This window comes from Zingiber officinale, chromosome 11B, assembly GCF_018446385.1.
Source record: "Zingiber officinale cultivar Zhangliang chromosome 11B, Zo_v1.1, whole genome shotgun sequence".
Lineage (NCBI taxonomy): Eukaryota > Viridiplantae > Streptophyta > Magnoliopsida > Zingiberales > Zingiberaceae > Zingiber > Zingiber officinale.
Genome location: NC_056007.1, coordinates 84,628,066 through 84,642,000, shown reverse-complemented (window position 1 = coordinate 84,642,000; position 13,935 = coordinate 84,628,066).

Sequence of the window (13,935 nt, the reverse complement as noted above, 5' to 3'; positions counted from 1 at the left end):
TCTTGTGGAGGATGAGCTAAAGAGGCTCAAGATCTCGGGCGACGCCTCTTCCTCCCAGGGGTCATTGGTTCTCGTACTACAGACCGATCTAGAGAAGGCCCAAAGGCTCCTTGAGGTCGAACAGAAGAAGTCCGCCGACCAAGAAGTCCGGCTGGGCTAGCTCGAGGCGCATGTTAAGACTTATGATAAAAAGACCGAGTTGGCCACGACAAGGAAGAAACGAGTCATCGTCGATCTGGAGCTCAAGAATCAGGAGGCTTGGCGGCTCTCCCAGAAGCTATCAGAAGCTAAGGACTTCCTGATTGCAGAGCGGGCTTGCGCTCGATCGAAGAAGCCTCTTTGAAGGGGAAGCTCAAGGAGGCGGAGGATGCCCTGGAGGCCTCCTGCTCAGCTCTAATGACCTACAAGGAGGCTGAGCCGGCTAGGTTTGAAGTGATGAAACAAGCGTACCTCCGCTCGGACCAATTCACTGACAAGGTTGTCCAGCGGATCATCCGTGTCTTTGAGCTGGCGATCGATGAAACACTCCAGCAGCTTAAGGTGGACGACCACCTTCCTCCCGAGACGACAGACAACATCGTCAGTCATACCAAACTGAACGACTCGATGCCTGATGATGTTTATTATTAGGTCGAGCGTCTGTTTTGTAAAAGTCTTTTTGAAGTCTCCTTGTATTTCCGTCGATCGGCGATCTTTCCTTTTGATTAATGAAGTAATCTGCCAGCTCGGGTTTTCTCTTAAAAATGTCTTTTGTTTGTTTGTATGTCTTCCCGTTCGGCTATAGTCATCGTTTATCTACGATTTATCTCCTCTTAGATTTAAGGTCGCCGCTCGACCGTCGATGGAGACAGGGGTTTAACGCCGCCGCTCGACGATTTGAAGACTTGGGTTTAAGGTCGTCGCTCGACAGTTGATGGAGATAGGGGTTTAACGTCGCCGCTAGACGATTTGACGAAGACTTGGGTTTAAGGTCGCCTCTCGACGCCCTATGGAGGCATGGGTTTAACGTCGTCGCTCGACGATTTGACGAATACTTGGGTTTAAGGTCGCCGCTCGATTGTTGATGGAGACATGGGTTTAACGTCGTTACTCGACGATTTGAGGAAGACTTGGGTTTAAGGTCGTCGCTCGACCACCGATGGAGACATGGGTTTAACGTCGCCGCTTGACAATTTGACGAAGACTTGGGTTTAATGTCGCCGCTCGACCACCGATGGAAACATGGGTTTAACGTCACCGCTCGACGATTTGACGAAGACTTGGGTTTAAGGTCGCCGCTCGACGATTTGACAAAAACTTGGGTTTAAGGTCGTCGCTCGACCGTCGATGGAGACATGGGTTTAACGTCGTCGCTCGACGATTTGACGAAGACTTGGGTTTAAGGTTGCCGCTTGATCGTTGATGGAAACATGGGTTTAACGTCGCCGCTCGACGATTTGACAAAGACTTGGGTTTAAGGTCGTTGCTCGACCGCCGATGGAGACATGAGTTTAACGTCCCCACTCGACGATTTGACGAAGATTTGGGTTTAAGGTCACCACTCGACCACCGATGGAGACATGGGTTTAACGTCATCACTCGATGATTTGACACAGACTTGGGTTTAAGGTCGTCGCTCGACCGTCGATGGAGACATGGGTTTAATGTCGTCGCTCAACAATTTAACGAAAACTTGGGTTTAAGGTTGCCGCTCGACGATTTGACGAAGACTTGGGTTTAAAGTCGCCGCTCGACCACCGATGGAGACATGAGTTTAACATCGTCACTCGATGATTTGACGAAGACTTGGGTTTAATGTTGCTGCTCGACCGCCGATAGAGACATGGGCTTAACTTCGCTGTTTGACGATTTGACGATGACTTGGGTTTAAGGTCGTCGCTCGATCGCCGATGGAGACATGGGTCTCGCCGCTCGACGATTTGACGAAGACTTGGGTTTAAGGGCGCCGCTCAACCGCCGATGGAGACATGGGTTTAACGTTGTCGCTCGACGATTTGACGATGATCCCGCATTTAACGTCGTTGCTCGACATGTGATCCACTTGGAGACATGTGATCCTTTCGAGCGTCCCGAACAGGTGCTTCATCTGAAGAGGATCTCCGCTCTTGATTCTCTTGCGCGATTTCCGAGGGCGTCCGAAATAAAGCCCGGTGGAACGGTATCAGGGCGGGCGGTGCCTCTCCATGGGTGTCGGTCAGCCCTCTATTTTGTCCCCAAATGGAGAACTGTTCCGGTCGGTCCTCTGGGCTGCCTTGCCGCCCCCCCATGCCGATGTTCCTTATTGCGCCAGTCGATCAGCTAACGCCTTTTGCTACTGTTGCTCGACTATCTTCTATGCTCGAGCTTGTACGAGCAAGTCGAGCTCCTCCTAGGTGAGCGTCACGGTGTGAAGTCGTCCAGCATCTTCCATTTTCTTGGCTCGGATGCAGGTGCGTTCCCACAAACGACGCCAAATTTGATCCTGTCCGAGAGTCGAGGCTATGAATGCTGGAGGCATGGTGCTCCTATTGACTGTTGGTGAACTCCGAGTCAGAGAGATCTGCAACCACAATAGCGTCAGTGCCGAGCTAGGGAGGGATTCCTCGGCGATGGCCCTCCGACGCTCAAGTCAGTCTCCGACGATGTATAAGCGAGGAAGCAGTGAAGCGGAGTAACAGTAGCTACAGTAAAGTATGCATACCTCCGTTGAAGCTTAGAGTCCTTTATATAGGGCTCTGAAGGCTCGCGTGCACGCTCCTCGAGGTGCGCAGGCTTCTCAAAGCTTCCCCTGAAAACATATGTCAGGAAAGCATCCCTGACACCATACCTCAATGACCCGAGCAAATCTCTGACATGACAGTGGAAGCTTCCGTCGTACGATCCTCTACTGTCCATGCCGCCAACCATGCCGTCTGTCGATGGCGCGAGTTCCCACGAGGATATCGGTTGATCCTCCTTTTGTCTATTAGTGGGCCAAGCGGGACAGCCGCTCGACCAGACCTTAGCCGTTCGGGTGGTCTAGCGGAGTGGCCGCTCGACCAATATTCCACTGTCAGAGCTCCATTGTCGTGCTGTGATCCTTTTTCACCGGTTCCGAGGTTTGATGTAAGTCCGAGTGAGCTGGCCGCTTAACGTATGTCTTGTTTTGAGCGTTGGAAGCTCGGTGCATGACCGAGCTGTGGTGATATCTGATTGGTACTTCTTTGTCCTGGTCGAGAGAGTGAGTTGTCCGAACGGCCAGCGACACATGAACGTCGACCGCCTAGACTTTGACTTCCACCGTGGCCGTTCCTAGATCATCGTCTGACCGGACGCCCTACTCGTCCGGTCGGATCAAGGAACTGTCGGACCAACATCACTACGGCTCGGCCAGGTACTGAGCTTCCGACGCTCAGAATTCATCGCCGAAGCGTGTACCGAGCGGCCGTCCCGCTTGGGCTCTCACCAGGTCCTGGATCCGGCAACGCAGACACTGCTCCCTCGTTCGGCAACAGGGGTCAGATCAGTCGAATGGCGGTCGACCGGTCTTCTCGCTCGGCCCTAGAGATAGCAGTGCCAGGACATCGGCGGTTAGCCGAGTGGCTCTTCCACTCGGCCCCCATGAAGAGTAGCCATCTGACGGACACGGATCGGCTGAGCGGCTCTCCCGCTCAGAACAGTAACGGTCAAAGGGAGTAGCTGGGAATATTTTACTATGAACCAGTGTCGTCGACAGACGACACGGCTGGCGGCATGGTCAAGTAGAGAATCATATGATGGGAAACTTTCACTATCATGTCAGGGATATGCTCGGACTGTTAAGGTATGACGTTAGACATGTTTTTTTGACATGCCCTTTCAAGGTATGCTTTGAGGAGCGTGCACGCTTGGGGAAACATGCACGCGTCTCCTGGGAGCCCTATATAAGGACCCGAGGGGCTTCGACAGAGGTATGTTCATTCTACTATAGGTACAGTTACGCTGCCACTTTCATTTCTTTGCTTGCTTGCTGCTTCGCCAGAGTTCTAACTTGAGCGTCGGAGGGCTATCACCGGGGAACCACTCCCTGGCTCGGCACTGACGCTTTTGTGTTTGCAGGCTAGTCTCGTCGGAGGTTCACTCACGGTCAACAAGAGCCCCACATCCCCAGCGTCCGTTACCTCGACTCTCGTACAGGATCAAATTTGGCGTCATCTGTGAGAATGCACCTGTATATGAGCCTAGAGGATGGAAGAAGTTGGATGACTTCACACGGTGACGCTCACCCAAGAGGAGCTCGACGCACTTGTACAATCATGAGCGGCAAAATTAGTCGACCAGCTCAGCAAAGAGCAATAGTCGATTGATTGGCTCAACAAGCAACATCGGCCTCAGGAGGCTGAGCGGCCCATGAAGACCGATCGGAGCAATTGTCCATCTGGGGGCAGAATAAGGGGTCGACCGACACTCAAGGGGATGCTCCGCATACACCTATCCCGTTCCACCGGGCCTTGTTTCAAACGCCCTCTGAGATTGCTCAAGCCAATCAAGGAAGGGTCTCTTCCTCAGATGAATCACCTGTGTGGGACGCAAGAAAAGGCAATGCGCCCCGAGCTGATTCGTCGCACGAGCGGATCAACCGCCAATTTTTCGAGACAATCCTGCAAGATCCGCTGCCAAGGCATTACACTCCCTTGGCGATCGGAGAATATAACGGGTCAACTGACCCGGACGACCATCTTGGTAAGTTCGATAACGCTACTAATCTTCACCAGTACACAGAGGGAGTCAAGTGTCGAGTCTTCCTCACCACGCTCTCCGGCTCGGCACAACGATGGTTCAGAAGGCTATCGGACTGGTCCATCCAAAGCTTCAAGGACTTTTGAACGACCTTCTTGCACCACTTCGCAAGCATCAGACGATACCAAAATACGAGCGTCAGCTTGTTCTCCATGAAGTAGGGCCCCAAAGAGTCCCTCCGAGCGTACATCCAACGCTTCAATCAGGTGGCCATGAGCATCCCTTCAGTCTCGTCCGAGACCATGATGAATGCGTTCACCCAAGGGCTCATGGACAGAGATTTCTTCCGGTCTCTCATCCGAAAGTCACCTCGGGACTACGACCACATGCTGAAGAAGGCCAACGAATACATAAACGTGGAAGAGGCCCAGGTGGCAAGAAGAAAGAAAACACCATCTGAGCCGTCAGCGGCAACCGAACGAAGGCCACTGGTCAGCCATCAGCCACTGCGCGGGCCCCGAGCCGAAGGGACGCGGGTACACCAGGAAGCAAGGCCTCATGCAGTTCAGCACATGGCCGCTGAACACCCAAAATCGAAAGGAAAGGTATGGACCCCTATGTTTTGTTCCTTCCATCAGTCCGCAACCCACAATACCCGCGACTGTCGCGGATTCAACTCAATCGCCCAACCGACGCTCAGAAGTTATCGACATCGGTCTCCCTCTCCTGACCGGCGACACGGGCACCATGGGGTTGAACGACGAGAGGAAGTAAGGAGATCATCGCAGCAGCCTCATCGAAGAAACACCGATCCCTACCGAGCCACACGCGAGCGAAGCAGACCATCCGCTCGTGAGGAGGAGAATAGGAGCAACATGGCGCGAGGCGAGATCAACATTATAGCTGGTGGGTCGACCAGCGGAGACTCCAACCAAGCCCGAAAATCATACGCTCGGCGGCTGGAGATCCATGTCGTTGGCTGCAGCCAGGAGAATGCGAGCGGGCCCGAGATCAACTTCGGCCCTAGAGATCCCGAAGGAGTCGAAGTGTCGCACGACGACACCTTCATTATCCGAGCGGTAATTGCAAACTATACCATTCACCGTGTATTCGTTGACATAGGCAGCTCGGTTAATATCATCTTCAAGAAGGCATTTGAGCAACTCCAAATCGATCTGGGTGAGCTGCTGCCAATGACAACCCCGCTGTACGAGTTCACCGGTAATGAGGTCCAGCCGATCGGCCAAATCAAGCTGGCCATATCGCTTGGGGGGGAGTCGCTCCGAAAGATGAGGGCCACGAACTTCATCGTGGTGGACGCCCCCTCAACCTATAATGTCATTTTGGGTCGACCGACCCTCAATGAATTCAGAACGGTAGTCTCGACCTTCTGTCAGAAAATCAAGTTCCCGGTAGAAGATCGGGTAGGAGAGGTAAAGGGTGATCAGTTGGTCGCTCGGCGATGCTACATTGAGATGGTCAAGACCGAAGCCAAGTTCGTCCGGAAGACTCCCCGGCTAGAGGTTAGCACCATAATTGAAAAACCTGCTTTGATTTATGAAGAGAAGGAAGAGGTGCAGATCCACCCTAGCCGAGCGGAAGCTACTACCTTCATAGCTGTCGATCTGAATGTAGAGAAGAAAGCCGAGCTGATCTAGTGTCTCCGGCGGAACCACGATGTCTTCACGTGGTCAACACACGAGCTCCCTATATCTCTCCTAAAGTTGCGCAGCACGAACTTCATGTCCGACAAGACGCTCGGTCGGTGAAGCAAAGAAAGAGGGACTTCAGTTCATCCGAGCAGAGATAGAAAAACTCCTGGAGGCTGGCCACGTCCGGGAGGTTCAATTCCTGAGCTGGCTCGCAAATGTGGTGCTGGTCTCCAAGCCTGGGAACAAGTGGAGAGTTTGCATCGATTTCAGAGGCCTCAATAAGGCGTGCCCGAAGGACTTTTTTCCTCTGTCCTGGATCGATCAAATGGTAGATTCAACTACCGGGTGGGAGTTGATATGCATGCTGGACGCTTACCAAGAGTATCATCAAGTGTCGCTCGCTCAGGAAGACCAGGAGAAGGTCAGCTTCATCATAGCTGATGGAATTTACTGCTACAACGTCATGTCGTTCGGACTGAAGAACACCAACGCTACCTATCAGAGATTGATGAACAAAGTCTTTCGGCGGTAGATCGGTCGCAACATGGAGTTATACGTCGATGACATTCTGATCAAATCCCTCAGAGTGGCTGATTTCTGTATAAAATACCGAAAATGGGCGAATAACCATAAGAGAATTTTCTGGAATTTTTAAAAAATTTCTGAAAATTTTTCGGAGCTTGTATGACGAGTTTAAGGGGATCAAATATTGGGCCCCAAAAAAGCCTATTTAGATTACCCTATTTTAATGAGGAAAAGTTTTGTTTTCTTTTATTTTTTCTTTTTTTCTTTTATTTTCTTTCTTCTCTCATCGTCGTTTTCTTTTCCCCGACCCGCGGCTCGCGCCTCACCCTCCATCCGTTTCTCCTTCTCTTCCCAACCGACGCGCCATCGCTCGCGTCGGTTTCGTTCTCCCCTACGCGTACAAAGCCTCGGCAGAAGGGAAGTCGGGCACCTTTCCTCTTCCCGTTGCTGCCACGCCGAATTCCCTCTTCTTATCGTTCTTCTCTCTATCTCTCTCTCGGATCACTCAACGTTGAGGCCGGAGGAGCTCGTCACCGGAGCTCGACGGAAGCCAGTGAAGTCATCGGAGCTCGACGTTGCTGAGGAAGACCTAGCGGTATCCGACCGAGAGATCTTTGTTTCGGGAGTTTCAGCGACGATCATCGACGGTACGACGGCTAGGGCACAACAGAGGCTGGATTCGTGTCATCTCCCAACCAAATCGACCTTCCCTTTCCTCTCCTCGCACTGCTCACAATGTGTTTCCCCTTTTTGCTGGACGGATTGGACCGAGCGACGCCACCTAGCAGCGATCTCCACCTAGCTGGTTTAGCGAGCTGTGGATTTGAGTTCTTGGCCTCTATTCCTTGATCTGACCCGTGATCTCCACTTTTGATCTCACCTTGAAACGGACAGTGAAGAATTCCAGCAGGGAGTCTTGTTCCGTGGAGTTTTCTTGGTCCAGCCACTCAATCCAGCAGCAGCTCACCTTATTCTTTGTTCAACAGCGGTTGAGTCTGAGGTATGGTGTAGGAATTTGGCTACGTATTGTAGTTAGATAATGGATCATGTGTAGATTGTTTAGATTTATGTGTGGAAGTAGTTATAATTTGGATTTACATGGTTAGTTGTATTCATGTGGTTTGTTAGGTTTAACTTGTATGATGGAATAATTAACCCTAGTTGAACGTTGTGTTATATTAACTAGGGTTAAAGGGTCGGGTTTAGTCTAAGCTGCGGTTAGATCCGAATTGTTAGTTAACCGAGAATAAATGAATTAGGGTTCTTGGTAAATAAGGATTTTGGTTTAACTATTTTGTTTAAAATAAAAACTTAGTTTAACCGTACGATTTATTACAGGATTCGGATTCGGGACGAGCACTTCGACATAGAGGTTGATTAGCTCGATCTACTTGGCCTATCTATTTTGATATGTCTCGTTGATATGTTTAGTAGATTTTAGCAAGTAGCAATAATTATGTTTATATCTGCATCGACATGTCACTATTTGTCTTCGAGTATGATTTGTTTGTTACTTGGTTAGCGTTCATGCCCTGTTTATTATTTATGTTATGGAGGTAGTGACATGTCATGCTTTATGATATACTAGACTGGTTAGATACCATACCTAACATGTGTACCTAGATCATATTATTTGATCCACGTATATGGTACATGTTTTTATGGAGGTAGATAGGATCAGAATATTTCTATGCTTAGTGTCATGTACATCTCGCATGATTGCATGTTGTGCGATAGTCGGCTCCATTATTGTTGAACACATCGCCAGTTACATGGATCTGCACACACCACCACTCATGGGTTAGTGGTATATCAGGTAGGGTGTGTGACAGTTCTGCACTGTTAAGCTCCACTGGTCTGGTGACGCGGCGTGGTAGTCGATAGTTCTGCTCTGTTAGGCTCCGCTGGTCTAGTGACGCAGCGTGGTAGCCGACAGATAGGTTTTTCTCTTTTTGGCTCCATTGGTCTGCTCATGGGTAGTGTGACGCAGCGTGGTAGCCGGCAGGGATCCCTCCTCTGGATTGTCTCAGGGAGATGAGAGCATTGCGCTCCTCCACTTATGATTTGGGGTAGGAGGATAGGCGTACTCCGACAACATCCCGTCCACTCGATCACTCATCAGGAGCAGTGATGACAGAGTGCACGGTTGTCACAGCCCTACCCACTCGGTCTCACCATCGTGTGTGAGACGGCTGACTAGCAGTAGGGGTGACCAGGACATGTCATTGTCATCATATGCATGATGCATTTATTGCTTGTATTTGCTACACTTTATATGCTGCATTTTTTGTGGATGCATTATTTGACATGTATACAGGATTTATGATATTTTAGGTCTGACGACCTTGATATCCCTATACTCAAGTTTCGGTTAGTATAGCTTCTCCTTACCTTACAATTTTGCATTTTCTATCTAGGAGACTGTACGCATATTTATTACTGCTGGTTATTATTTACTATGCATGACAACTTGGTATCCGCTGAGTGTTGGACTCACACCCCGTTATTATTATTTTCAGGTTGAGGCTGTTCTGGAGGTTCCAGTCGCTAGTCCCCCACCACTATGCGTCGCGACGTGTTCGCACATTTTGGTTTTCTTATTATGTTGGACTATGTTACAGACTTGTGTCTTCTAGTATTTGGATCTTGTACGTTTCCTTATTATCGATGGATTTTCGTTTGGATGTATGCTGGTGATTGTGATTTATGAGTGTAGTTGAGTAGGATATCGGATTTGTGTTTTATGAGTGTAGTTGAGTAGGATATCGGATTGTGTTTTATGAGTGTAGTTGAGTAGGATTTTTGCGATGATTTCCTTATCTTTGCTTATGTTTAGTTATTACTATTAAACTCCGTGGATGCTTTCTATATTTGTACTGTTATATATTATTATTGTTTCGTACAGGGGAGATGCTGTCGAAATTTTCTCTGGCAGGGACTACCTGGGGCGTGACATTCTGTGCCAATATTAAGGAGGCGTGCCAGACACTTAGGACAAATGGGATCAAGTTAAATCCGAACGAGTCCTGTTCGGCGCAAGGAGCGGGCGTTTCCTGGGCTACATGGTTATCGGGTGGGGCATTGAAGCGAACCCGAGCAAAGTGAAGGCACTGCAAGACATGTCGTGCGCCCAGAAATCTGAAGGAAGCTCAGCGCCTCACCGGATGGATAACTGCCCTATCGCGATTCATCTCCAAGTCGTCCAATCGGAGTCTGCTATTTTTCAAGATACTGTGTCGAGTCACCAAGTTCCAGTGGGACGAGGCGTGCGACCGGACATTCGAAGATCTTAAAGAGTACCTCAACTCGTTGCCTGTACTCGCTAAGCCTGTTGCCGGCGAGCCGCTTCGTATTTATTTGTCCTCAACCGAGCATACGGTCGGTTCGGCATTAGTTAAGCAGAATGGTGATGAGTAGCCTGTGTACTTTCTGAGCCATATTTTAAAAGATGTTGAGTCTCGCTACACCTGTCTTGAGAAATTGGCCTATGCGCTGGTGCTCACCGCTCGGAGGCTTCGTCCATACTTCCTCGCGCACACAATCATTGTAATGAACAATAGCCCTTTGGGAAGAGTCCTTCTTAACCCAGAGGCGTCCGACCGGTTGATCAAATGGACAACAGAGCTCAGCGAGTTCGACATCCAGTATCAGCCCCGAACGACCATCAAAGTACAGTCCTTGGCGGATTTCGTCACGGAGGTGCATAATCTTGAACCAGAGGATGTCTGGAATATATATGTAGATGGGTCGGCCACTCGGCAGGGGAGTGGGATTGGAATACTACTGATCTCCCCACAAGAAGAGTGGATGCAGTTGTCCGTTCGGCTAGACTACCGGGCGACCAATAATGAGGCCGAGTACGAGGCGCTCATAGCTGGCCTACAAGCCTCTTGACACGTCGGAGCTATCCGAGTCATCATACACTCAGATTCGCAATTGGCTGCTCAGCAGCTGACCGAGATGTTTGAGATAAGCAACACGCGTCTCAGGCTCTACGCAGAAGCCTTCGAAAAGTTGAAGGCCAGCTTCCGGGAGGTAACCATACAGAAGATCCCCCGAGCGGAGAATTAAGCGACGGACGAACTGGCCAAGCTAGCGAGCTTACTCTCGCCGATCGTATTAGCACAGCCAACCGAGCAGGTATCTTTGGTGGCGCACATCGATCGGATGGAGGGACTCATCTTCCCGAGCGACTGGAGGACTGCGCTAATAGAATTTTTACGATTGGGAGCTACACCATCCGATCGGGAGGAAGCCCGGCTGCTAAGGAAAAGGGCTAGTCGATTCACCCTGATCGGGGATCAACTCTACAAGAAATCTTTCTCCCGACCACTGCTCAAGTGTGTCGGGTCAGAGGACGCTGACTACATACTGCAAGAAGTACATCAAGACTCGTGTGGAGGACATCCGGGTGGCCACTCATTAGCAAGGAAGATCCTCTTAGCCGGATACTTCTGGCCGACCTTCCAGGAGGACGTCGCTCGGACGGTTGTCATCTGCTTGTCTTGTCAGAAGTATCACACCTTCTCGTATCGGTCGACCAAGGAGATGAAGGCGTCTATTGTGTCTTGCCCGTTCGACCAATGGGGCATGGATATCATGGGACTCTTCCCAATGGTGACAGGTTAACGAAAGTTCCTGCTCGTCGCGATCGACTATTTCTCCAAGTGGGTTGAAGTCGAGCCACTGGCCAGGATAACCGAATAGATGGTTAAGAAGTTCATCTGGTAGCATATCATTTGCCGATTCGGCGTCCCTCGCCGGCTCGTCTCGGACAACGGGAGACAATTCATTGGTCAATAACTCAGGGAATGGTGCGAGGGGTATGACATCCAGCAGACCTTCAGCTCAGTAGCATATCCTCAGAGTAATAGGCAGACAGAAGTCACCAATCGAAAGATATTGCGAATCCTACGAGCGCGGCTCGACCATATGGGGGGAGTTGGGTAGACGAACTCCCCAGCGTACTATGGGCGATCCGCACAACCCCCAAAGAAGGAACGGGAGTGACTCCCTTTCACTTGGTGTACGGCGGTGAAGCGGTCGTCCTCGTTGAACTTGGAGTAGAGTCCGACTGGATACAACACTATAACGAAGACAACACCGAACGGAGACTCCTAGAGCTGGACTTGGTGGACGAAGCACGTGCTAAAGCCAACGTTCGGCTAATGGCCTACCGACAGAGGATGAGGCAAAACTACAATCGAAGGGTGATCCCCAGATCATTTCAGGTCGGTGACTTTTTGTGGAAGAAGGTAAAGTCGGTCGGCGACGTCACTAAGCTAGAAACCCCGTGGGCCAGGTCCTTCAAAGTCGTGGAGAAGCTCCGCTCGGGTGCCTATTACTTGGAGGATGAGGACGAAAGGCGACTCGAACGTCCATAGAGCGCGAACCATCTCCAGCCATACCGAGCCAGATGAGAGATGCGCTGATGTAATTAATGTATTTTCTATATCCCTGCGCCCTTTGAAGTGCAGGACTGAAATCAAAAGCAAATGTATGCCAAATTTTTACTGAACGACAACTCAAACCGTCGAGTGGCGACGTTAAACCCAAGTCTCCACCGGCGATCGAGCAGCGACCTTAAACCCGGGTCTTCACCAACCGTCGAGCGACGACGTTAAACCCAGGTCTCCACCGGCGGTCGAGCGGCGACCTTAAACCCGAGTCTTCATCGACCGTCGAGCGGCGATGTTAAACCCAAGTTTCCACCGACGATCGAGAGGCGACCTTAAACCCGGGTCTTCACCAACCGTCGAGCGACGACGTTAAACCCAGGTCTCCACCGGTGGTCGAGCGGCGACCTTAAACCCGAGTCTACACCGATCGTCGAGCGACAACGTTAAACCCAGGTCTCCACCGGCAGTCGAGCGACGACCTTAAACCCGAGTCTTCTCCAAATCGTCGAGCGGCGACGTTAAACTCAGGTCTTCATCGACAGTCGAGCGGATACCTTAAACCCCAAAGGTAAAACCTGATAAATTCTCGAGGTCGAATGGCGGCTCAAACCCGCGAAGGGGTCGTCCGTCCTGGATTATATAACTAATGACTACCCCCGGTCGAGAAGACTACGCGCAAACATGGAAAAGGGAAGCATCACTACAACGAGCGAGCATGCATTTCATTATCAGAAAGAGCACTATAGAATGGCGGGGATACATGCAAGACTTAAGCACAAAATTTTTCCCTACAAACTCCTCGCTCACTGAATGGACTCAAAAGCTTCGTCAGGAATAGAGTTGAGGAGCTGGACGCAGTTAATGGCATCATTGGACAGGGCTTCAGAGAGGTGGTCGTTCGTCCTCAGTTGGCTAATCATTGCATCGATGGTCAGTTCAAACGACCGGACGATCCGCTTGACTGCCTTGTCAAGGAACTGGTCCGAGTGGAGGTATGCCTGCTTCATGGTCTCGAAGCAGGTGGTCTCCAAAGCTTCTTCAAAGGCCTTCAGTTGACCTTGGAGAGAAGCCACTTCGGTCGATCGACTGTCTCGTTCAACGACCAGGTTGTCTTCAACCCCCTTGAGCTTCTGAGCTAGATTCCGAGCATCCTGGTTTTCCAGTTCCAAGTCGGCTATAGCTCGGTTCTTCCTGTTGGTGGCCAGCTCGATCTTGTGGTCGTAAGTTTTTATTTGGGACTCGAGCTAGCCCAACATAATGGCTTGATCGATGGACTTCTTCTGCTCGGCCTCCAGAAGTTTGCTGGTTTTAGCCAGGTCGCCCTGTAGTTCGGCAATCGAGGGCCCTTGGGATGAGGATGCTCCATCAGAAATCTTGAGCTTCTTGAGCTCTTCCTCCATGAGTGTCAGGCACCGGCACATCGCCACGCTCTCCACCCAGTACTGCCACAGAATCGAAGAATGTTAAGGCTGAGTGGAGGTAAAATCATGAATAGATAAATTGCATACATACCCCGGTGGACATTTGCATATGGTTGTCGGCAAGCAACCCTGGAGGCATGGTTGCAGCGCGTGCTCGGGCCTCCTCCCAAACCTTGGCGAGCAGCCCACAGATGAGTATCTGATGTTCCGGAGTTCGCGATTGATCGTCGGCCGCCAAATACTCCTCCGTCGGGAGGTGGA